Here is a 23130-nt window from a genome sequence, read left to right on the forward strand (position 1 = left end):
TCTTGGTCAGGCCTCTGTAAAAATGCTCAGGCAACATTACAAAGCCCTTTTAGGGCTGCTAATAAATGACCACTCTACTGTAAGCTTCAAAACACTCAGCTCCAGCTCCCTGGGCTCCTCCAATTAAGTGCCTGGAGGGATCCCACTCCACAGTCAACCTCCTGCTGGCAAGCACTCAGCTCTACTTGCTCTGCTGGCTGGCTGGCCATCGCTGTGTCTCCTGCTGGCTCCTGCCCCTGCCGCTCCAGTGGTGGACAGCTGAGCTGTCTCCTGGATTAAGGAGGCTCCACATATGGCGATCCGGATCCAAAAGACTAGCTCTGCTCCTGGCTCTCTCTCTCTTACTGGCAGGAAAATCTCCTCTTTCTGCTTCTGAGGTGGTTTCATTTTTACATCAAACAGGATGGCAGTCACAGAATCTTTTTTTTTTTAATTCAAAAAAAGACTTTTATTGTCAGGTGAAGGTTTACAGAACGGATCATAGTTTTACGTTCAACGATTCATACCTATTCTGACTCAACTCACCTATTGCATTACTTTCAATGTTCTGTCATTTATCCACTTCCTGTTTTTCTGTTTCCATTCATAGTTCTTTCTTAATGTTTTGAACTTAGTGGCTGGATAAATGCTGCCCCTTTGATCTTAAATGACTGATTATTCTAACACAGAGGAGAGTTTATTTCCATATCTGAAGGCTAACATCCACAATTTGGGGTCCCACCAATCTCATTCCCATCAGTAAGCCTGGTGTCTTTTATCATTTTTGTTCCATAATTTTCTCCCACTCTGGCCAGAACCTTTTAAGGTGATCTTTTTTCAGAGCCGTCCGTAGTAGTAGATGGGCACTATCCACCAGGTTCATCCATGTTGTGAAGCGTTTCACAGATTCTGAGTAATTCTTGACATTTTCATAGTATCTCATTGTGTGTATAGACTAAAGTTTACGTGTCCATTTTTCCACTGAAGGGCATTTAGGTGTTTCCATCCTTCTGCTTTTGTGACTAGTGCTGTGATGACATGGGTGTACATCATATTATATACTTGTCTCACGGCTTTCATTTCTCAAGAAAAAATACCAAGTAGAGTGACTGATAGGTCATATGATATATTTATTATTATTGTTATTTTTGGTGTATTTTTCTTCTTATGGTTACAAAATCATAGAACATTTTATTAAACAAAACATTAAATATGATACAATTAAAACATTTTATTAGTGGCTTGTTGTTAATTTTTAAAAAATAATCATTCTTTCCACACTGATTGTGTATTTTAATATCCACCAGAAGTGGGATGGTAGCTGCTGAGTCAACACTTAGAAACCACTGGCCACTCCGAAGGAGAAAGAACCAAAAGTGGATGAGCTTCCAGTTTCTTCACACCCTTGTGAAAATTCACTGTGATTTTTTAATTTGTATTGCTTTTATTATCACTTTTTTTTTTTGCCATTCACTGTAGCACTTTATTTCTCCTTACACAACGCCGTGTTGCTGGGGCCTATTGTTCGCACATAACAGTAGAAAACCAAAATTTGTTGTGTCATCTCAAAGAGTTGAGAATTGCGTACAAAAAAAAAACCTTACATAAATTAAAAGAATGAGTAAATTTACAGGTTTAAATGCAAACCGTCTTCCAACTCAAGGCAAGTAACAGCCCCCGGGGCTCCAGCAGCCAACATCAGCTAAAGAAAGGACACTTGGTCCCAAGGCTCAGATTCTTTTGCCCCGCAGGCCGCACACAGCAAGGACTGGCTGCTTCCGGTCCCCTGCTGGCCTCCGGGCGATCCTGGAGCCCACAGCTCTTCCGTGAGCACCCTGCACACACTGGCCAGGCCTCCTGCACCCCGGTTGCCGGTGCTAGGGTTGAAATCAAAGGATGTACAGGGCATTGAACACAGACCAGGGGGACAGTTAACGTGAATACAAGGTCGAGATCAGCAACAAGTCTGACGATTGGTGCTTCAAGAACAATTCTTCCAAAGGCTTCTTCCAGTTTCACGAGCCAGCATGAGGGGCCGACCTGCGCTGTCATCGCGCTCAGGCGGCAGGTGGCAGCACCTGCGGGCAGTCTGTCTAGAAGCACTTGCGGTGGACAATGGAGGGGCCCGACTCGTCGTACTCCTGCTTGCTGATCCACATTTGCTGGAAGGTGGACAGTGAGGCCAGGATGGAGCCGCCGATCCACACGGAGTACTTGCGTTCAGGGGGAGCAATGATCTTAATCTTCATGGTGCTGGGTGCCAGCGCTGTGATCTTCTGCATGCGGTCTGCGATGCCAGGGTACATGGTGGTCCCGCCAGACAGCACCGTGTTGGCGTACAGGTCCTTCCGGATGTCCACGTCACACTTCATGATGGAGTTGAAGGTGGTCTCGTGGATGCCGCAGGACTCCATGCCCAGGAAGGAGGGCTGGAAGAGCGCTTCGGGGCAGCAGAAGCGCTCGTTGCCGATGGTGATGACCTGGCCGTCGGGCAGCTCGTAGCTCTTCTCCAGGGACGACGAGGAGGCGGCGGTGGCCATCTCCTGCTCGAAGTCCAGGGCGACGTAGCAGAGCTTCTCCTTGATGTCGCGCACGATCTCGCGCTCGGCCGTGGTGGTGAAGCTGTAGCCCCGCTCCGTCAGGACCTTCAGGAGGTAGTCGATCAGGTCGCGGCTGGCCAGGTCCAGACGCAGGATGGCGTGGGGCAGGGCGTAGCCCTCGTAGATGGGCAGGGTGTGCGTGACACCGTCACCGGAGTCCATGAGATGCCCGTGGTGCGACCGGAGGTATACAGCGACAGCACGGCCTGGATGGCCACGTACATGGCCGGGGTGTTGAAGGTCTCGAACATGATCTGGGTCATCTTCTCTCGGTTGGCCTTGGGGTTCAGGGGCGCCTCGGTCAGCAGCACGGGGTGCTCCTCGGGGGCGACGCGCAGCTCGTTGTAGAAGGTGTGGTGCCAGATCTTCTCCATGTCGTCCCAGTTGGTGACGATGCCGTGCTCAATCGGGTACTTCAGCGTCAGGATGCCTCGCTTGCTCTGGGCCTCGTCGCCCACGTAGCTGTCCTTCTGGCCCATGCCCACCATGACGCCCTGGTGCCGGGGGCGCCCGACGATGGACGGGAAGACGGCGCGGGGGGCGTCGTCGCCCGCAAAGCCGGCCTTGCACATGCCGGAGCCGTTGTCGATGACCAGCGCGGCGATTTCCTCTTCCATGGCGACTGGAGAGACTGGCGGCGGCGCAGCAGAGAAGCAGCTGAGACAGGCGGCGGCGGAGACTGAGACCCTATTATCACTTTTTTTAAAGATCATTTTATTGGGGGCTCTTACAGGGCTTATAAAATCCATACATCAATTATGTCAAGCATATTTGTCCATATGTTGCCATCATTCTTTTCTAAACATTTATATTCTATTTGAGCCCTTGGTATCAGCTCCTCTTTTTATCCCTTCTAATGGTCCCTTGATAAATTATAAATTTTTATTAATTTCATATCTTATACTGACTGCTGTCTCCCTCCACCCATGATTTTTTTTCCACCTTTCCTCTCTCCACCTTCCCCTTACCTTCCTGGTATCCCTACTCCTATTTCTGTGCCTGAGGGGTTTATCTGACCTAGATTCTGTGTGTCCTGAGCTCTTATCTGTACCTGTGTGTACATACTCTGGCCTAGCCCACAGTGAAAGGCAGGATTGGGGTCATGATAGAGGGGGATGAGGAAGCCTCAAGACTTATCAGTGTCTTTGTACTGTCTCTTACCCAGTCCTACCAGGAAATGGTCATTTGGTGGGAGTTAGAGGAACTATGGTTAGAAGATCTATATGAAGTAATTCACTACATTGGAGTTTCTAATGGCGTATGTACATCATGACTTGTTGTGGAGGCTTGCTTTGTTTTCCCATTCAGGAATGGAGATCACTACTATTGGAGTATTGTGATATGGAGCTTTTAAGGTTCTACCATCTTGTGCTAGCACTATGGTAGTTACATAATCTGGTGTCAGTTTGAGGCAATATCCCGGCGTGGAGGAGGGAACCAGTGGAGAGGTCTGGGAGGCTGGCCCCAGCACCATAAATTAAGTGGATTCCTGCCCCTCCCCCGAAAAGAATTTGTTCCAAAGGACGACATTGACTCTGCAGCTCCGGGAGATGGACATATCTGATCAGAGCACACGGGAGCAGACGAAGGGGCAGGAGGAGAGAGTGGAGCACAGCCTGGCCCACCAGGCCGTGATGATGATGTTCCTGAGTAGAGCAGCCAGTCCACAGAGAGAACAACATGGCTGGCCCTACTATGAGACATGATGCCCCTCAGTGACTAAGGGCGATACAGGGGACAGCACCGGAGACACAGTGTGGGAATTGCACCTGAACTGATCCCACCACACCGAGGCAAATCATTGGGGGAGTGCAGCGGAACAGCAAGGGAATGGAGTGGCAAGGTCCCCAGGGATTGCTGAAAGTGGACTTTGGGGCCAGGGCGTGGTGCCCCAACAGACTGGACTGGAAAACGCTCCTAAGGGCCAGCAAACGATCCCTGAACTAACTACAAGCTTTTCTCTTGTGAACTGTTTTGTTCTGTTCTTTGTCAGTGGTTTGTTTTTGTTGTCTGGTTGTATACTGTTGCTTTGTTTTCCTCTGTCTTGTTTTCGTGCATGTTAGTGACTCCACAGGTCTGTCTGAATAGGACAGGCTGGATGAACTATCTGGATGAAAAACAACGGGACCGACAGTTCCGGGGGGACTTGGGGTGGGGGGGTAGGGAGGGTAAGGAAGTGGTGTTAACAAACACAGGGACAAGGGAAAAACATGGGATCCCAAATGGTAGAGATGGGGGAGTGGCAGGCATGGTGGGAAATGATCTAGAGTAAGGTTGCTTAGAAAAGAGGTATACTCTAGCCCAGGTGGCGATGAAGCATGGTAGTAGGGCAGGAGGAAAGTCAAGGGAGATGGAGGAAAGAGCTAGGAGTCAAAGGGCATTCATGGAGGTCTAGACAAAGACATGTACATGCAAATATATATAGGAGGATGGGGAAATAGATCTATGTGTCTATATTTATAGGTCAAGTATTAAGGTGGCGGAAGGACCTTGGGCCTCTACTCAAACACTCCCTCAATGCATGAATACCTTCTTTTATTAAATTGGAACTCTATGATGCTCACTCTCCCGACACAACGGCTGGAGCCAAAGTGGGTGAACAAGTAAATGTGGTGAAGAAAGCTGATGGTGCCCGGCTATCAAAAGAGATAGTGACTGGGGTCTTAAAGGCTTGAAGATAAACAAGTGGCCATCTAGCTCAGAAGCAACAAAGTCCACATGGAAGAACACACCAGCCTGTGTGATCGAGTGGTCCCAAAGGGATCAGTTACCAGGCATCAAAGAACAAAAAATCATATCATTGACTGCACGCCTCCATGATAGGATCAATGAAGACAAATGGGTGCATAAGCAAATGTGGTGAAGAAAGCTGATGGTACCCGGCTATCAAAAGAGATAGTGTCTGGGGTCTTAAAGGCTTGAAGGTGAACAAGCGGCCATCAAGTTCAGAAGCAAAAAAGCCCACATGGAAGAATCACACCGGCCAGTGCGATCACGAGGTGCCAAGGGACCAGGTATAAGGCATCATGCAAAAAAACAACAACGATATAAGTGTGTGTATGTATGTGTATATATGTGTATATGTATATGTATATATATACCATATTAAATGAAGGGGGAAGTGCAGAGTGGAGACCCAAGGCCCAAGTGTCGGCCAATGGAGATCCCCTCATAGAGGCTTTTAGGAGAGGAGATGGGTTAATTAGGGTGCGAGGTAGTACCGATGAAGAACACAGCTTTCCCCCAGATCCTGGATGCTTCCTCCCCCCAACTACCATGATCCGAATTCTACCTTGCAGGGCTGGATAGGGCAGAGGCTGTACACTGGTACATATGGGGGCTGGAGGTACAGGGAATCCAGGGTGGATGATACCTTCAGGACCAAGGGTGTGAGGGACGATGCTGGGAGAGTGGAGGGTGAGTGGGTTGGAAAGGGGGAACTGATTACAAGAATCCACATGTGACCTCTTCCCTGGGAGAGGGACAGCAGAGAAGGGGGGAAGGGAGACTCCGGATAGGGCAAGATATGACAAAATAACGAGGTATAAATTACCAAGGGCACATGAGGGAGGGGGGAAAGGGGAGGGAGGGGAAAAAAAAAGAGGACCTGATGCAAAGGGCTTAAGTGGAGAGCAAATGCCTTGAGAATGATTGGGTCAGGGTATGTATGGATGTGCTTTATACAATTGAAGTATGTATATGTATGGATGGTGATAAGAGTTGTATGAGTCCCTAATAAAATGTAAAAAAAGAAAAGAGGAGAAAAAAATGATTAGGGCAAAGACTGTACAGATGTGCTTTATACAATTGATGTATGTATATGTATGCACTGTGATAAGAATTGTATGAGCCCCTAATAAATTGTTAAAATTAAAAAAAAAAGAGTGTAGGGGTGGAGTCTAGTTTGTCAATCAGGATACAGTCAGTGTGGCCTCTGTGTGGGCATGGCCTTTTCCTGAGGATTCTGGGAACTCCTGTATTTCCTCCTTGGAGGCAGGAGACACACTGTCTCTACACTCACTCCCGGAGAGACTCTCTACTGACAAGACAGATGAAGCTATGCTAGTGCCCTGAGCTGGAGAAGCCATGTGGAGACCCCTGTCAGTGCTGAGATGCCTACACTACCACTGGATCCACAAGACCTCCCACCTACTGGCCTGTGATCTTCCTGCATTCGGTGCCATTGCAGGTGTTTCGTGAGTATGTAGAGGACTTTATAGATTGGTATCGGACATTTGGGCTAATCTTGGACATATGGACTTGATCTGGACAGGGCTGGGATATTTTCTCATTATGCTACTGCTTTTGTAGATAAACCTCTTTTTTCTACACATATGCGTGTTTATGAATTTTTTTTCTAGTCTACCCAGACTAACACAAACACCATCTGGAACACATGGCCTCTTCAGTCAGGTGTTAGGGCAACAGAGAGCCAGGCGCTCACCTCAGCTCATAAATGTGTTGATGCTCATATCAGCTCTTAATTGTGGGCTCCACAGTATCCCATTCCACTTCTCAGAGTCCATTGTTCAACACTAGTTCTATTATTTCACATTTAACTGCAAGAGGACTGAGAAATGGGGAGGAGTCCTGGGCCATGTGTGAGCAGTCAGTGGCTCTGCCATAGCAGACGTTTCTTGCTAACAGCATGCCTAATCTTTTGGCCCATTCCAAAGCTTATGGCACTCTTGCATGGTCTCTGTAAGAATGGATGCTGACTGTCATACTTTGGGATATACTTTGCACGGTGTTCTGTAGGCTGAATGAGAAGACTCTCCCAGGACACTGGCTGACCCTGTGGATGCATAGTGGCAGTTGGTGGAGTCTGAAATAGTACTGTATTGCTAACTCTGACAAGCTTTCTGTTTAAAAGCTGCATGTTGAAGGTTTGACTCATCAAGGAGAAATCAATGTGTTGAAAATGTTTCTGAGAGACATCCTTGGATTTTAGGTAGGCTTTCCAAAAGTACATAACTGAGTGCAACCAAGTAAACTATAAAACATTTTACCCCCAATACATTGGTGACAAGCAGTGTTTGATGCTAAGAAAACAGAATGTAGTTTTACAGGCATTACCTAATTATTTCTATAAATGTTTCTGGAGGCCTGATTTTTCTTCCCTTACTTATTTGTGTCATCGTTTTCTTAAAGGAGGTTTATATATTCGTATGTGAACTAGCACTCAGTTCAAAACTCTATGAGATGAAGTTGATTCTGACTCATAGCAACTCAATCGGACATGGTAGAACTGACCCTTTGGCTTTCTGAGACTGAATCTTTATGGGACTTGTAAGTGTCATCTTTCTCCTGGGGAGCAACTAGTGCTTTTGAACTGCTGACCTTGCGGTTAGTAGCCGACAAGTATCCCAGTAGGCCACCAGGGCTATAACTAGTAAATGTCAAGTAAGTGTATAGATTTTGTGATGGATTTGAGATAGCATTGGCTTAAGAATTTTAAAATGTTTATTTTAATAAGACCCTAAACCAACTTAAAAAATAATTGCTTGCCTCACACAGTCAGTTTTACAGTGGGCTGTAATTGACTTTTCATACTCCAAGAGTACTGAAAAGTGGGCATACCGATGCAGGGAGCACATTTGTAGTGTATCATTGTTTTTAAGTGGTGCTATCTGCCTTAAAGTCAGTTTTGTCAGAGGTCAGTGCTATATCACCTTCCCTTTGCTCCGATTTGGCTTGATGTATTGGTTCCTGGTGCTTCACCTTCACCATTTCTTTGGTATGCATTTGTAAATCATGCTAGTGTAAATATTTACTGCAAATCACCCATAGATTGATGATTTTTTCTAATTATAAAAAGGTTGAGCATCTCTTTTAAGCTAGTGAGTTTAGTGTTTGTTTATACATTTACTGTTTGTAAGTACCTATTTGGACTTAATTCTACTTGTTATTTTGTTTTCTGTGTACTATGCTTTTCATAGGCTGACCCTCCCGCCCCCCTTTCCTGGTCTTCATTGAAATGATGTTTACTTTACCTCTGAGCACCCCATGGTCCTTGTTCTTCCTCATTCTATTTTGCTTGGAAACTCAACTTTGTGTTCCTCTTCTGTTAGAGCTTGTCTTTTAAAATTTCAGCAAATGTAATTGAACCAACCAAGACTACAGTGAATGCAGGTCTTCAGACAGCTGTCACACCGTACAGGGATCAGAGCATTTTTATTTACATCCCTTCTCTCCCTAGCTTTTTTTTTTCTTTCCATAAGACAGCCCCCTAGCTTCTTTTTTATTGGCAACATTCAATTCCCTCCATTAAAAAACTCCTTCAACAGTGATCATTGCTATTATTGTTTCCATAGATAAGGATTGTTACAATTATGTTCTTTGCATAACAAACTCTCTCCAAGCTTAGTAATTGAAAAGGACAACTGATTGCATGAGCAAAATAGCCTAAGGATGAGAAAAATGACTTCTCTGAATTAGCAGGAATTGAATACAGATGGATTTGATTTGAATTTCTTATCTCTTTTCCTTTGGCTGTCGCGTGTGTGCGAACACACACACAAACACACAATCTCCATTATATGCACGAAGGTTCCAAACTTTAGTGGAAAAGTTCCATTATCTTTTCATTCCATCTTTCCATGAACTTTCCCCTCATATAAATGGAAACAAGTAGGAGAGTAGCAGATGTAGGAGGAGCTTTAAATTTCATTTGAAATCCTTGTTGATTTACCAAATCAAAGAATATCTCCCTCCTCCCACCTCCCCTTTCTTTTTTGGTTAATGTGGTCGATGATAAAATGTTCCAAGTATGTCAGACATCTTTTCACTTTATCCCCAGGCGGTTTTCCCCTTAATGGGCTGTCACATGCTCCTCATTTAGAACCATCTATTTTTATCTTTATTTATAGAGCTTTAGTGTTTCACCATCCTTAGCCTGGCAATCTTTGCACGACAGTCGAGCTGTGGAAACTATCAGAGTCATTATATTTATTTCCGTCAATTATTTCCCACAGTCTGGTTGACATTATTAGTAAGTAAATGCAGGACCCACTTCACAGTAGTGCACCCTCATATGGACTGGAGAGGAACTCTGGGAAAAAATGCAGGCAACTCATTTTTAGTCTGTTGAAAATTGTGGAGACGAGTGCTGAAATTTGGATGTAATGGTGACGCAGGAGGATTCTTCCTTTAAGCATACGTAGCGCTATCTTGGGCCTTACTTTAGTTAAGTTATAAATTACAAAACTCCCAAGGTAGGCTCATTGAGAGAGCCTGGATCTTTTTTCTCCTATTTTAAAATGTATAAAACAAAAGTCAAGTCCTATGAACGGGCACATTTTCTCAACTTATTGTAGTTCTTCAAATCATTATTGGATCCATAGTCGATGCTCATGGGAGCAGCAGTTAAGAAATAAAACATGCATTGCAGTGGGTAAATCTGCGGTCAAGACCTCTCTAAACTGATGAAGGGCAAAGGATGCTTGAGGACAAGGGAGTACCTGCCCCAAACCATGGTATTTTCAATCGCCTCCTATGCACGTGGACGTGGTACAGTGACTAAGGATGGCCTATGAAGAATGAATGCATTTGGATCATTTCGTGTTGGCAGAGAATATAAAAAGTAGGCTGCCCAAAGAACGAACAGATCTGTCACGGAAGAGAGGATGGCGAGGATGCTCCTTGGAAGAGAGGATCTCACGTTGGAAATGTTTTCAGGAGAGACCATTTCTCTGGAGAAAGGCGTCTAGCTTGGTGAAGCAGAAAAAGCGAAGAAGAAGAAGACCGTCAAGGAGATGGATTGACGTGGTGGCTGCAGCAGTGAACCCACATTACAACGGTGAGGACCACGCATCATCTCACTGTTAACCATGAGGCCACTGTGAGATGGAACCTCACAACACACAAAAACAATAACAACCTCATTATCAGGGCTGTACTAATGTACAGAAAAATTACATCACAAACAATCCTTGAAATGCGTAAAATTAGGTGGGTCCATTGACCTCAACCTCAGGAAGATGGATAGTCTTCCTAAACCCACAGGGGATCTTCTAATTTGCCCGATAGGGTTTCTGTGGTTTGGAATGACTTGATGGCAGTGAGCTTAGTTTTATTTAGGAAGAATGTAACCATAATGCATTGGGGTCAGACCATAATGAAGACCATGGGTGAGGACTCATTTAATCCCTGAGATACGTTTAGGGTTGTAACCTTTCCCCCCTGAGAAAGGACTTTCTAACTTTAGAAAGGATTTCATCAGGAAATCAAACAACTTTTCTTTGGAGTGAGGACATGGGGCAAACGATGGTTTTTCCTCTTGGTTTTCTTGGGAGAATCATTTAACTGTTCTGGGCGCCAATTTCTTTGACTACAAAATGGTAATACTAATGCCGACCTTGTATATTTCTAATATGAATGTATGTATGGGCAGGGGAGCCCTGGTGGTGCTGTCAGGTTAAGTATTAGACCACTAACCCCAAGTTTAGTAGTTCAAACCCGCCAGCTGTACCACAGAAGAGAGATAGAATTGTCTGTTCCTGTAAAGATTTACTGCCTGGAAAACCCCAGTAGGGTTGGAATCAACTCAGTGGCAGTGGTATAGATGGGGACCTAGCAGCAGCTGTCCTATCACAAACATTTGTCTGCCTAATACACCGAAGGCCTAATGTTTGTCTGCCACCACACAATGACACAGGCTGAATAGCTCACAGTGTAATAGAGTACAAGGAGCCGTGGTGGCCTCGTGGGGTACATTCTGGGCCGCCAACTGCAAGGATGAAGCCAGCAGCCACTCTGCAGGAGAACGCGAGGCTTTGTACTCCTGTAAAGATGTACAGGCTGGTTGGTTGGTTTGGTTAGTGGGTGAGACATAGGCAGGAAAGAAATGCCGTCATCGTGCAGTGCAGTAAGAACAGTCATAAAGAACATGGACGAGCCATCTGATGCCTTAGATAGGCTCAGAGTGGTAAGGGTTAGAAAAGACTTCACCAAGAAGATGCTATCTCAACTTATTTTGAAGTAGAACTTTTTTCTGGTGGTCATTGGAAGAAAGGTTCTGCCAGGAGGAGGAAAAGCTGATGCGCTCTCTGCCGGGGGATTGTATCTCTTCTCCTGCCTCCTCCCCTCTTTCTGCCCGGCAACCCTCTGCTGCATGTCCTTTCTAGGACTCCCCCGCTCAGGGCTGCCTCCCTAACTTGCCCAGACCATTGGGCCATTTTCCTGACCCCTTGTCCTGGGTTTGTTTTCATACCAGTTTTAGTTCCGATTATAATGTGTTATAATTTGTCTTTCAATTTTACTCGTAACCCTTAAGTCTGTTTATGTTGCATCCTGAGCACTGTAGGCAGCTCTCTGCTTTTTATACGATAAAGTATATGTCATTAATTTCATTAAGACTGGATTTTGCTGTTGTTGTTGTTGTTAGGGGTCATCAAGTGGGTTCTGAGTCTTTAGCGACTCCATGCACAACAGAACCCAGCACCATACAGTTCTGGGCCCTCCTCACCTTTGGTATGTTGGAGCCCAGGGGGCAGCCGCCTCACTGGAGAGCCCTTGGTCTTTGCTGCCCCTCCACGTTACCAAGCATGATGTCCTTCTCCAGGGACGGGTGCCTCCTGAGAACATGCCCCACGTATGTCGGATAAAGTCTGTCCATCCTAGAGTCTATGGAACATTCTAGCTGTTCTTCCAAGACTGATTTGTTTGTTCTCCTGGCAGTTAGAGTGCTTACTTACTGTATCGATCGCCAACATTGTGATTCTAATGCATCACTTCTTCCGCTGTCTTCCTCCACCTTTCACATGCATATGGGGCCACCTTGGTCCTCCAAGGTACAGCCTGCTCTGTAAAACTTTAAAGGAGTCTTTTGTAGCCCATCTGCCCAGTGCAATGTGTTGTCTGATTTCTTGATAACTGTTCCATAAGGAACTTCAGTGGTGTGGTGATTACACGCTGGGCTGCGATCCTCATGGCTGGCAGTTTGAAACCATCAGCAGATCCGTGGGAGCAAGACTAGGTTTTCTACTCCCATAAATAGACCCAGTCTCAGATACCCACAAGGGTCGCCAGGAGTCAGCACTGACTCAATGGCAGCGAGTGTTGGGGATTTTGTTTGTTTCCCTAAGAGGTGATCGTGGAGCCACATAAAATGACATTCTTGGAACATCCTTTTCTCTGTTCCTCATGATGCTATCTTTTGGCTTAGTTGTGAGGATTTGTCTTTTCTTTACATTTAGTTGTAATTCCTACAGAAGTTTGCATTCTGTGATCAACAATAAGTACTTTCAGAGTAGGTTTGGTTAGACTAGAGTGATTGCAATATTAAATATTTTTATTGAAGATTATTTCACATTTCATACTTTTCTCAATTATTTATTGACCAGAACGCTTTTTGTTATTAATTAACTAATTCACTTAATCATCAGTAGTAGGGAACTTCTAGGTGACAAGCATGCTAGAGAACTTTTAGTTATCCTATACTTTTAAGATTATTTTATTTTTAAAATCATCTTTATTGGATCTTTGTTACTCTCAATTATTATAGAGTTTTCTGGCTTTTTGTTCCTCTGTTTCCTTTCTTATGGGGTCTAGCCTCAATATACAAAGTATTGTATGTTTGAATATAAGTAAATGTATTATGTGAGTTCTGTGCAATTATTGCTTTTTATTTTCATTTCCTCCCTGTCCTTTTCTGTTCTTTTGTTCCAAAAATATGTATTTGCTATTCTAAATAGTCATAGTTTTTTTTTCAAAACTGTATCTTGTTTGTCACCTGTAGTTTTCAGACATTCTGAAATAGGTACACATACTATGTTCACAATGTGACAATCATACTGCTAGTATAAGTAATTGCTATTACAAAATTATTACAAGATCATCCTATAAAAATAAGTACTGTTTTTCAGAGTATTTTTGTCACTAAGCTATCATGTTACTGAAACACTAACCTAAAAAAAGGTTAAAAACTTTGAATTTCTGCCTGGAAATATTTTTTCTATACATTGAAAGCTGTCAAGGCAATTTTAATGAACAAATTAATATAGCCACGCCCCAAACTCAGGCTCATTGCAAGCATTTTGTATCCAGGCTCGGGGGCGGAGCCCCCCTATGTTCATCTGCTGTTGGGGGAAGGTAGGAGAGGGGCTGGATGCCGTGGCGGGAAAAGACCGAGCAAACAGGAGCGTCTGCTTCTGCAGGGAGACAGAACCAACCATGTGCTTGCTGTAAGGGCAGAGACTGTGGAAATGATGGTCAACGCAGGACACTGTACTTGGACTCTGTCTCCAACTTACCAGAGTGGGGGCCTTCCAAACCGAGGAGTACCAGCTTTCCAGATTCTCTCCGTACCAGTCAGGGAATAAGTCCCAGTCAGATTTCACTCGTGTTAGTTTCCCACATTTCCCCCTTCTGTATTGTGTTTAAGATTTAATAGTGTCACAGAGGTAACATGGTCACTTCCTATCTCTTAGCTTCCCATAGAAGCATCTGCCTGGGAATCTAGGTTAACTAATACTAGAGTCAGTATTGACTTGATGGTAGTGAGTTTTTTATTTGTTTGTTTGAATACAATCTTATGTATTTAAAGCATCCAAATAGAGTTTTTTTTAACTTGTAATATTGGCATATTTTTATATGACAAAAAATTCAGTGCATAAAGGAAAATCTTTAAGAATTCAGATAATATCTGGAGGAACTTAAATTCTTTGCTTTGGGCTCTGAGATAGCTTGGTTCCCTTTAAGTGCCCAAATTGGTGTTCCAGAGTCATTTCTAGGAGATAAACAAGGTGAATTGTGCCGTGCACATGACCCCTTGTAGCTACTGATTTGTACAAGGTGACAGTTCCCCATGTGTCAGGTAACTTATGGTCTATCAGTGATTCAGTTTGACTGGGGCACCATGAAACAAATCAAGTTACTTTAAAAATATTACTTGTAACAGTATTTTTAAGTACTATAGTATTGCTAAGATATGCTATATCTCTATCATCTTTGCATTGTGATGCTAAATGATTGGAACATCCACAATTCTTCATTTTACATAAGTTTTGAGAAATGCAGGTAAGTTTCATTTCTTGTTTAAAATAGTTGAGTGCTGATAGTGAAATACTGTATTTTCATCAGTTGATTTTTTTTAATGTAGAGTCATAGAGTTTTTAGATATAGAAAGGAAATGAGGGGATGTCATCATTCCCTCACAGAAGGGTCACAAGGAAGGGATGAGTCAGCCAGGTATAGCACGGCACCAATGGTACACATAGCTTTCCTCTAGTTCTTTATGCTTCCCCCCCCACACACACACACACTGTCATGACCCCAGTTCTACTTTACAAATCCAGCTATACTGGAGCACCCACACTGGTACAGATAAGAGCTCTCCACACACAGAATCCAGGACAAATAAACCCCTCAGGAACAGTAATGGGAGTAGCGAAATCATGAGGGTAGGGGGAAGGTGGGAGGAGAAGGGGGAGAAATGGGGAACCAACTATAAGGATGGATGTATTACAATGGGCAAAGGGAGACAACGGGATGGTGTAAGATACGAAAATAATAATAATTTATAATTTATCAGGGGTCCATGAGGGTGGGAAGGTGGAAGAGGAAAAAAGAGGAGCTGATACCAAGGGCTCAAGCAGAAGGAAAATGTTTTGAAATGATGATGGCAGCATCTGTCCAAATGTTTTTGATGCTGTATGGGTTGTGATAAGAGCTGTAAGAGCCCCCAGTAAAATGATTTGTTGAGAGATCGTTTACTCTCCTGACCTCGGTGTCTAGATGAGCGAGTGAGACCTGCATTGGTTATGGCCGCTGCCCACTCTGTGAATCGTGGGAAGGTGTGATGGTGAAGAGGGATGTCCTTTGCCGTGGAGCTGGTCCTTAGAGAAAGGTGACCAGACGTCCCGCTTTTGGCGGGACAGTCCTGAGTGTTTACAATTTTTCCCCGCGTCCTGTGGCATTTTAAAAAAGTCCTGATTTTTGGAAAGAATGCACGACAAGCTAGGGTATAGGATTTTCGGCTGCCATGTGGCTATTTCTCCAGGATATGAGTTTTATCGATGGTGTCCCGCTTTACCAATGTAAAAATCTGGTCACCTTACCTTAGAGGGATTTGGGTACTACAGCCAGTTTCTCTGTAAGAGTATTGTTTTTGTTGGTTGCCATGGAGTTGAGTCAGCCTCCTGATGACCCTATAAGTGCAGGGTGGAATGGCTCCAAGGGGCTTTCCAAGACCGCGACTTTTTGGAAAGGAGGCAGCAGGCCTGTCTGCCGAGGTAGCGAGGTGTGGGCTCTGGCCACCTGTCTTTGGCTGGTTAGTAGTTGAGCTTGTCACCATTTGCACCACCAGGGACTCGCATGTCAGTTCCTAGAGATGATTTTTTAAAAAGTATAATCAAATTTATTAAAAGAAAAACTCAAAAGTTCTTTACGAAGGCAACCTGACTTATTTAGCACAGTCAACTTTTCTTCCGACAGTGGAGCAGACCTCTGTCTTGGACTGAGTGCCAGAGAAGAAATTGGCTTGTGCCTAAGGGTGGTTTTTGAACCAAAAAAATTCCCTTTCATGGTGAACTGAAATTGCACTCAGCTTGTTGGGGTGCTTGGCGCAGCTGTATGTTGAGTCCTCTTTCTAGGGGTGCCCGCCCAGGACCTGGAATGGTTCTAGCTGTTTAGAACGTTCTCGTTTCAGTCTTACCTCTTGTAGGAGGACAGTGGTGTTAACCAGGCATTTTCTAGGCTCCTTTGAAGCATCATTTCATTGTTGACAAGTCAGTAGAGTGAGATCATTCAGGGCCTTTAAAGAAAGCTCTTCAGAATTTATTTGATAATTAAAATTAAGTAGTTTTTACTGGCAGTGCCTAAAATACCATGGTGCCCCTCACCCCACCCCCGTTCTTATGATCAGCTTATTTGAACAGTGCAGGTAGTAAAATAACATTTGGAGGCCGTAATCACAGTCTCTCGTGTGACTTTTCTATATTTTTTATTTTAATTTTTTTAATTGTCGGCTCTTACAGCTTTTATCACAATCCATACATATATCCATTTTTGTCAAACACATCTGTACATATGCTATCATCTTTTCAAAACATTTCCCTTCTACTTGTGCCCTTGACATCAGCTCATTTTCCCCCTTCCTGTCCCACTCTCCCGCCCCCCTGATAATTTATATTCTCTCTCTTTTTTTCATGTCTTACACTGACTGCTGTCTCATTTTACCCACTTTTCTTCTGCTTGTCCCCCTGGGATGGGGGCCATACATTGATCGTTGTGATCGGTTCCCCCTTACTCCCCCAAGGTTCCTGTGGGGTTTATCTGTTCTGGATTCCCTGTGTTGCGGGCTCTTATCTGTACCAGTCTACATGTTCTGGTCTAGCGAGATTTGTAAGATAGACCTGGGCTCATGGTCGTGGGGGAGGGGAGCCGTAGGAGGAAGCATTAAAGAACTAGAGGAATGTTGTGTGTTTCCTTGGTGCTATTCTGCGCCCTGCCTGGCTCATCCCATCCTTGTGGCTTTCTGATAGGGGGTGTCCAATTGATGGGCTTTGGGTCTCCACTCTGCCTTCCCCCTCATTCCCGTCCATATGCTTTTTGTTTGTTTGTTTTGTTTGGGTCTTTGATGCCTGATCCCTGATCCCAGGGACACCTCATGACCCCGTGATGTTTCTTAGCAGATATTCACAAGTTCTGTTTGTTCCCTTATCTCTGATGCTTCCTTTTCCATGTGACATCCTGTTGGTTGGGCTTCAAAATCCACAGGGCTGTGTGCTTCTATAAGCTCTTAGGCGCGGGAATTCTGAGGACGTCGCCTTCTCCCATAAGATTTCAAACCTAATCTTCTTTCTCTGAACTGTAACTCATGTAATTCCTTGTTTCCTCAAGGCCGAGCAAATATGACCAGCACCTAAGAATGTCTGTGAGCTGAAATAGCCCACCAAACATTCTTCACTCTCTCTGTTAAGAAAAAGTTGGTCCCTATGCTCCAGTTCTTTGTTTTGTCTATTGTGTCGATCCAGCTCAGTGAGGGTTTTCCTCCGTTTTTCTTGGTCTTCTACTTTATCAACCATGATGTCTTTTTCTAATGATTGCTTTGCCTGATAATTTGAAATTCTTCTAAGGTCTATTTGCTCATTCTTGTGGCAGCCCACACGTATTCAATATCCTTCACCAATACCACAGTCTGCACGCCCCAGTGCTGCGGCTTTCATCTTTTCTCATTGTCCAACTTTCATGTGCTTCTAAGACTCTTTGCGATACCAGAACGTGGGGTAGAAAGGGGGACCCAGTCACAAGAATCTACATATAACCTCCTCCCTGGGAACAGACAACAGAAAAGTGGGTGAAGGGAGATGTTGGACAGTGTAAGATAATGACAAAATAAAAATCTATAAGTTATCAAGAGTTTGGGAGGGTGGGGGGCAGGGCAGAGAGGGAGGGGAAAATGTAGAGCTGATACCAAGGACTTAAGTAGAAAGCCAATGTTTTGAGAATGATGGCAACAAATGCACAAATGTCCTTGACACAATGGATGGATGTATGGATTGTGATAAGAGTTGTACGAGCCCCCAATAAAATGATTTAAAAAAATATCCTTTGGATCAGGTGCACCTTAGTCACCAAAGTGACATCTTTTATTTTTAAAAAGGAACACGATTAAAGCAATAAAAATTATATGCACACACATTTTTATTTAGAAGAAATTACACCCAAAGAAATTGTTCATTTGAGTATCAGTAATAATCTTTTTAAAGCTCGCACTACAGGGAACCAGTGGAGAGGTCTGGAGGACCGACCCCAATCCCAACTATTAAGTGGACACCTGCCCCTCCCCCAAGAATAATTTATTTCAAAGGATGGCATTGAATCTGCAGCTCTAGGAGAGGGACATCTGAATGGAGCACACGGGAGCAGATGAAGGGGGAGGAGGAGAGAATGAAGCACATCCTGGCCCACCAGGCCTTGAGGACGATCCCAATTACAGCAGCTAGTCCACAGAGAGGACCACATGGGCAGCCCCACTATGAGACATGATGCCCCTCACTGACCCATAGCCCAACAGGGGACAATATCAGGCATAGTGTGGGAATTGCCCCGCCATATCGAGGCAAAACACTAAGGGGGTGCAAAAGAACAGTAAGGGAATCTGGACTGGAAAACTCTCCTAAAGGTCAACAAACGATCCTTGAACTAACTACAAGCTTTTCTTTCTTGTTGTGTTTTTTTTGTCATTGGTTTGTTGTTGTTTTGTTGTATATTGTTACTTGGTTGTTCTCTGTCTTGTTTTTCTGTGTTATTATTTCCGCAGGTCTGTCTAAATAAAATAGGCTGGATGAACAATCTGGAGGAGAAAACAATGGGACCAATAGTTCTGGGGGGGGGGCATGGGAGAGGGGGAGGTAGGGGGAAAGGAAGTGGTGTTAACAAACCCAGAGACAAGGGAACAACAAGTGATAACGAATTGATGGTGAGGAGGGTGTGGGGGGCCTGGTAGGGCATGATCAAGGGTAATGTGAAAAAAGAGGAATTGTTGAAACCCTGGTGGGAACTGAGAATGATAGTGGGACAGGAGGAAAGTCAAAGGAAATAGAGGAAAGAGCTAGGAGGCAAAGGGCATTTATAGACGTCTAGATAAAGACATGTACATATGCAAATATATTTATGTTTGAGGATGGGGAAATAGATCTATGTGCCTATATTTATAGGTTTAGTATTAAGGTAGCAGAAGGACATTGGGCCTCCACTCAAGTACTCCCTCAATGCAAGAATACTTTCTTCTGTCCAATTGGCATTCTATGATGCTCACCTTCCGGGCATAACCGCTAAAGACAAAGTGGGTGAATAAGCAAATGTGGGGAAGAAAGCTGATGGTGCCCGGCTATTGAAAGATATAGCATCTGGGGTCTTAAAAGCTTGAAGGTAAACAAGTGGCCATCTACCTCAGAAACAACAAAGCCCACATGGAAGAAGCACACAAGTCTGTGAGATCACGAAGTGCCTAAGGGATCAGTTATCAGGCATCAAAGAAAGAAAAATCATATCATTGTGTGCTCACCTCCCTGATACAATCACTGAAGACAAATGGGTGCATAAGCAAATGTGGTGAAGAAAGCTGATGGTGCCCACTATCAAAAGATATAGCATCTGGGGTCTTAAAGGCTTGAAGGTAAACAACTGGCCATCTAGCTCAGAAGCAACAAAGCCTACATGGAAGAAGCACATCACCCTGTGTGACCATGAGATGTCAAAGGGATCAGGTATCAGGCATCATTAGAACAAAAAATTTTACCATAGTGAATGGGTGGGGGAGTGCGGAGTGGAGACCCAAAGCCCATTTGTAGGCCACTTGAGATCCCCTTACAGAAGGGTTTTGGGGAGGAGACGAGCCAGTCAGGGTGCGATGTAGCAACGATGAAACATACAACTTTCCTCTATTTCCTAAATGCTTTACTCGCACCCCATTATCATGATCCGAATTCTCCCTTGCAAGTCTGGCTAGACACGAGGATGTACACTGGTACAGATATGAACCGGAAACACAGGAATCCAGGGCAGATGATCCCTTCAGGACCAGTGGTGTGAGTGGCGATACTGGCGAGAGGGTGGGTTGGAAAGGGGGAACCAATAACAAGGATCTACATGTGACCTCCTCCCTGGGAGACGGACAACAGAAAAGTGGGTGAAGGGAGACGTCAGACAGGGCAAGACATGACAAAAATAATAATTTAAGAATTATCAAGGGTTCATGAGGGAGGGGCGAGCGGGGAGATAGGGGAGAAAATGAGGACCTGATGTCAGGGGCTTAAGTGGAGAGCACATGTTTTGAGAATGATGAGGACAATGAATGTACAAATGTGCTTTATACATTTGATGTATGTATGGATTGTGTTAAGAGTTGTATGAGCCCCTGATAAAATGATTTAAAAAGAGAACATGCATGATATATAAAGCGTATAAGGGAGAATATGTCTGATTTATATTTAGCACCATTTTCATCACATGAAATCATTCAGAGAAAAAAATTATAAGACATAATAAAAACCAATTACACTAAAACAAAAGAAAAAAGCACACACTAGACCTGTTTTCATCCCCCGGGCCTTTGGCCCTGCTCTGTGCTTCTCTCTGTGGGTCTTGTCGTCATCAGCTGAAGCCCTGCCCTGGCTCCCCCAAACCTTTGGTCCTTATTTTCCCCTCTACTGAAACCTCGTACCTTCAGAAAGATGATAGTGACATAGATGGAATTAAAGAATATTATATTAGAAATAGAATTTTTTAATAGAAAATAACATTTTAAATTTCTTTTGTACTATTGAGTAAAGCTGTGTACTTTAGGACATAGTGTTTGTTGAATTAAAAAAAAACAAAACTAAACACTATATGTATGAAGGCAGGCCTAGCAACCTGCTTCTTCAGATCGGCCAATGAAACCCTGTGGTCCCAGCAGCACTAGTCAGAGTTTCCGCTGGTTGATCCACACGCCACCGGGTGTCGGGGACTGGATCGATGGTGGCTGTTGAGAGCAGCCGCAGCAAACTCCATATGTAACGCATGTGTCAAATGTGGTGTGTGTGGTGTGTACTCAGAGGACTAATAGTATCATTAATGCGCTGTGATGTTAAATGGAACTCTTTCTCACCCAGTTTCAGGGACACGGCGACAGTGACTCTCACATTTCAGAGAGAAGTGCTGGGCTAAAGGAACGGTCCTGAGTCCATCTCATTACCCGTCACCTGCCACCCGAGGGAGGGAGGAGTTACTGAGTTGAGGGAGGGTTTGTTGGAGGAATCGCCAGTGAGCTACGGTGGAGGGCTTATGTTTCCTTGAGGCCCCGGCCTCCAGTCCAGGGAACTGCTCTGAGAGTTTCATGTGTGTCCACTGCAGTTTGAAGGACACGGTGACCTGGCCTCCGATCTGCACCTGAGTGCCATAAAGGGCGTACCTGCAACTCTGGCTCCAGAGCGAGCAGGCCTGCTCTGGCAAGCACCTGCCTGATGTGAGTTGTTGGGACAAGAATGGGTGTTTCTTATGCATCCACAAAAGAGCTGGTGTTGGGCTGCATGAAGGAGCTGAGATGACCTAGAGACAGACAGACCACCAGGTGGTCCATGACAGGAAGAGGCAGAGTATGCTCCTAGCATTGGGGACAGAGGATTATGGTGATCATATCATGTTACTTTGAGGACTAAGGCGTGCCTGGTCCAAGCCATAATATTTTCAATGGCCTCATATGCATGAGAACGTTGGGCGTTGAATAAAGAAGACCGAGGAAGAATCCATGGCAGTGCACTGTAGTGTCTGAGAAGAATATCGAAAGCACCATGGACTAGCAGGATGAACGGCTCTGTCCTGGAAGAAGTTATGGCCAGAGTGGTCCTTAGAGAGAGGCAAGGATGGTGAGAACTCATCTGACATACCGTGCACATATGGTCAGGAGAGACCAGTCCTTGGAGAAGGACATCGTGTTTGGTAAAGTGGAGGGCCAGCAAAAGAGCAAGGTCCTCCCCAGGATGCACGGCCGCGCCGGCCGCAGCACTGGCCTCAAGCATAGGCACCACTGAGGGTGGCACAGGGTAGGGCGCTGTTTAGTTCTGTTTGTGCTAAAAGGCCCCTCGCTATGGAGAGAAACCGACTCGGTGGTACCTGACAACAACAGGAGCAACAACAACAACTACAAATCAAGACAACAGCAGGTGAGTAACCCGAACAATGGGGTCTCTCTCCTGAACCCACAAAAGTTCCCTAGAGAGGAGTGAACCACCAGAGATGTTCCAAGCTCAGATTTCTGGCACCAGTCTACGCAATGCCAGCTCAACCAGACCTTCCCTGTTGCCTAACCACCGCACTGCTTCCCGAGAGTATGAACAACTGATGGGACCCAGGAAAGCATGACTCGCTGCTGGCTTTTTGGACGCTTTCTGTCGGAAGCAGGCCTACGTTGAGAAAGTAAAGACCTCATGTTTTTCTGACATTTGGAATGTGTCTATTAAAAGCCCTGGGCATATTCTTTCCAGCAGTGAGCATCTTTGTGACTTAATGTAAGTAGAAAAGTCAGGGGCCTGCTCTGCCTTTCACCCAAGTATAAGAGAGGACTCCATTCCACAGTGCAGGTTAGGACGGACAGCAGGATCAAAGAATAGATTGAAATCATACCCCATGAGGCTTGCTAGCTCAGTGTAACAGTTAATTAAACACACACTTAGGAAATGTATATTAAAAAGATAGGATTCAGCATTGTCTTTGGGGCCTAACACGGAGACCTGACATATGTTGAGGTTTGCTGGGGTTGCTATTGCAGGTTGTAAATTTACATGGAGGGATGGAGGCCAGGCATGTTCCTGTCTTAGATGTGGGGCAGAAATGGAGCTGACCGTTGCTGGCGAAGTGGCCGTGGGATGGGAAATCACACTGTGGGGAAATGTCACCTCCCTTTGGTCTCTTGCTTCTAAATCATGCTGACTGACAGCTGGGCTCAGCCCCCTGGAGAGAACCCCTTTTGAAGAAACATTCCTGTGGTAGCAACCTATGAACTATTTATGGAAAAGCAAAGCATTGCACTCAGAAGCAGGAAAGAAGAGAAAATCAGGAGACTGTG

At 44.8% G+C, this 23130-nt stretch overlaps 1 protein-coding gene and 1 pseudogene across 1 annotated transcript in view; one reads left to right on the plus strand and one right to left on the minus strand.

The window, feature by feature from the left end:
- Positions 1-23130, plus strand: part of HECW2 (HECT, C2 and WW domain containing E3 ubiquitin protein ligase 2) — a 431089-nt gene that overhangs the window by 177096 nt on the left and 230863 nt on the right. The window lies entirely within an intron of this gene.
- LOC142423799 (actin, cytoplasmic 2-like) lies at positions 1559-3252 on the minus strand (annotated as a pseudogene).

The sequence above is a fragment of the Tenrec ecaudatus genome, chromosome 13 (assembly GCF_050624435.1).
Source record: "Tenrec ecaudatus isolate mTenEca1 chromosome 13, mTenEca1.hap1, whole genome shotgun sequence".
Classification (NCBI taxonomy): domain Eukaryota; kingdom Metazoa; phylum Chordata; class Mammalia; order Afrosoricida; family Tenrecidae; genus Tenrec; species Tenrec ecaudatus.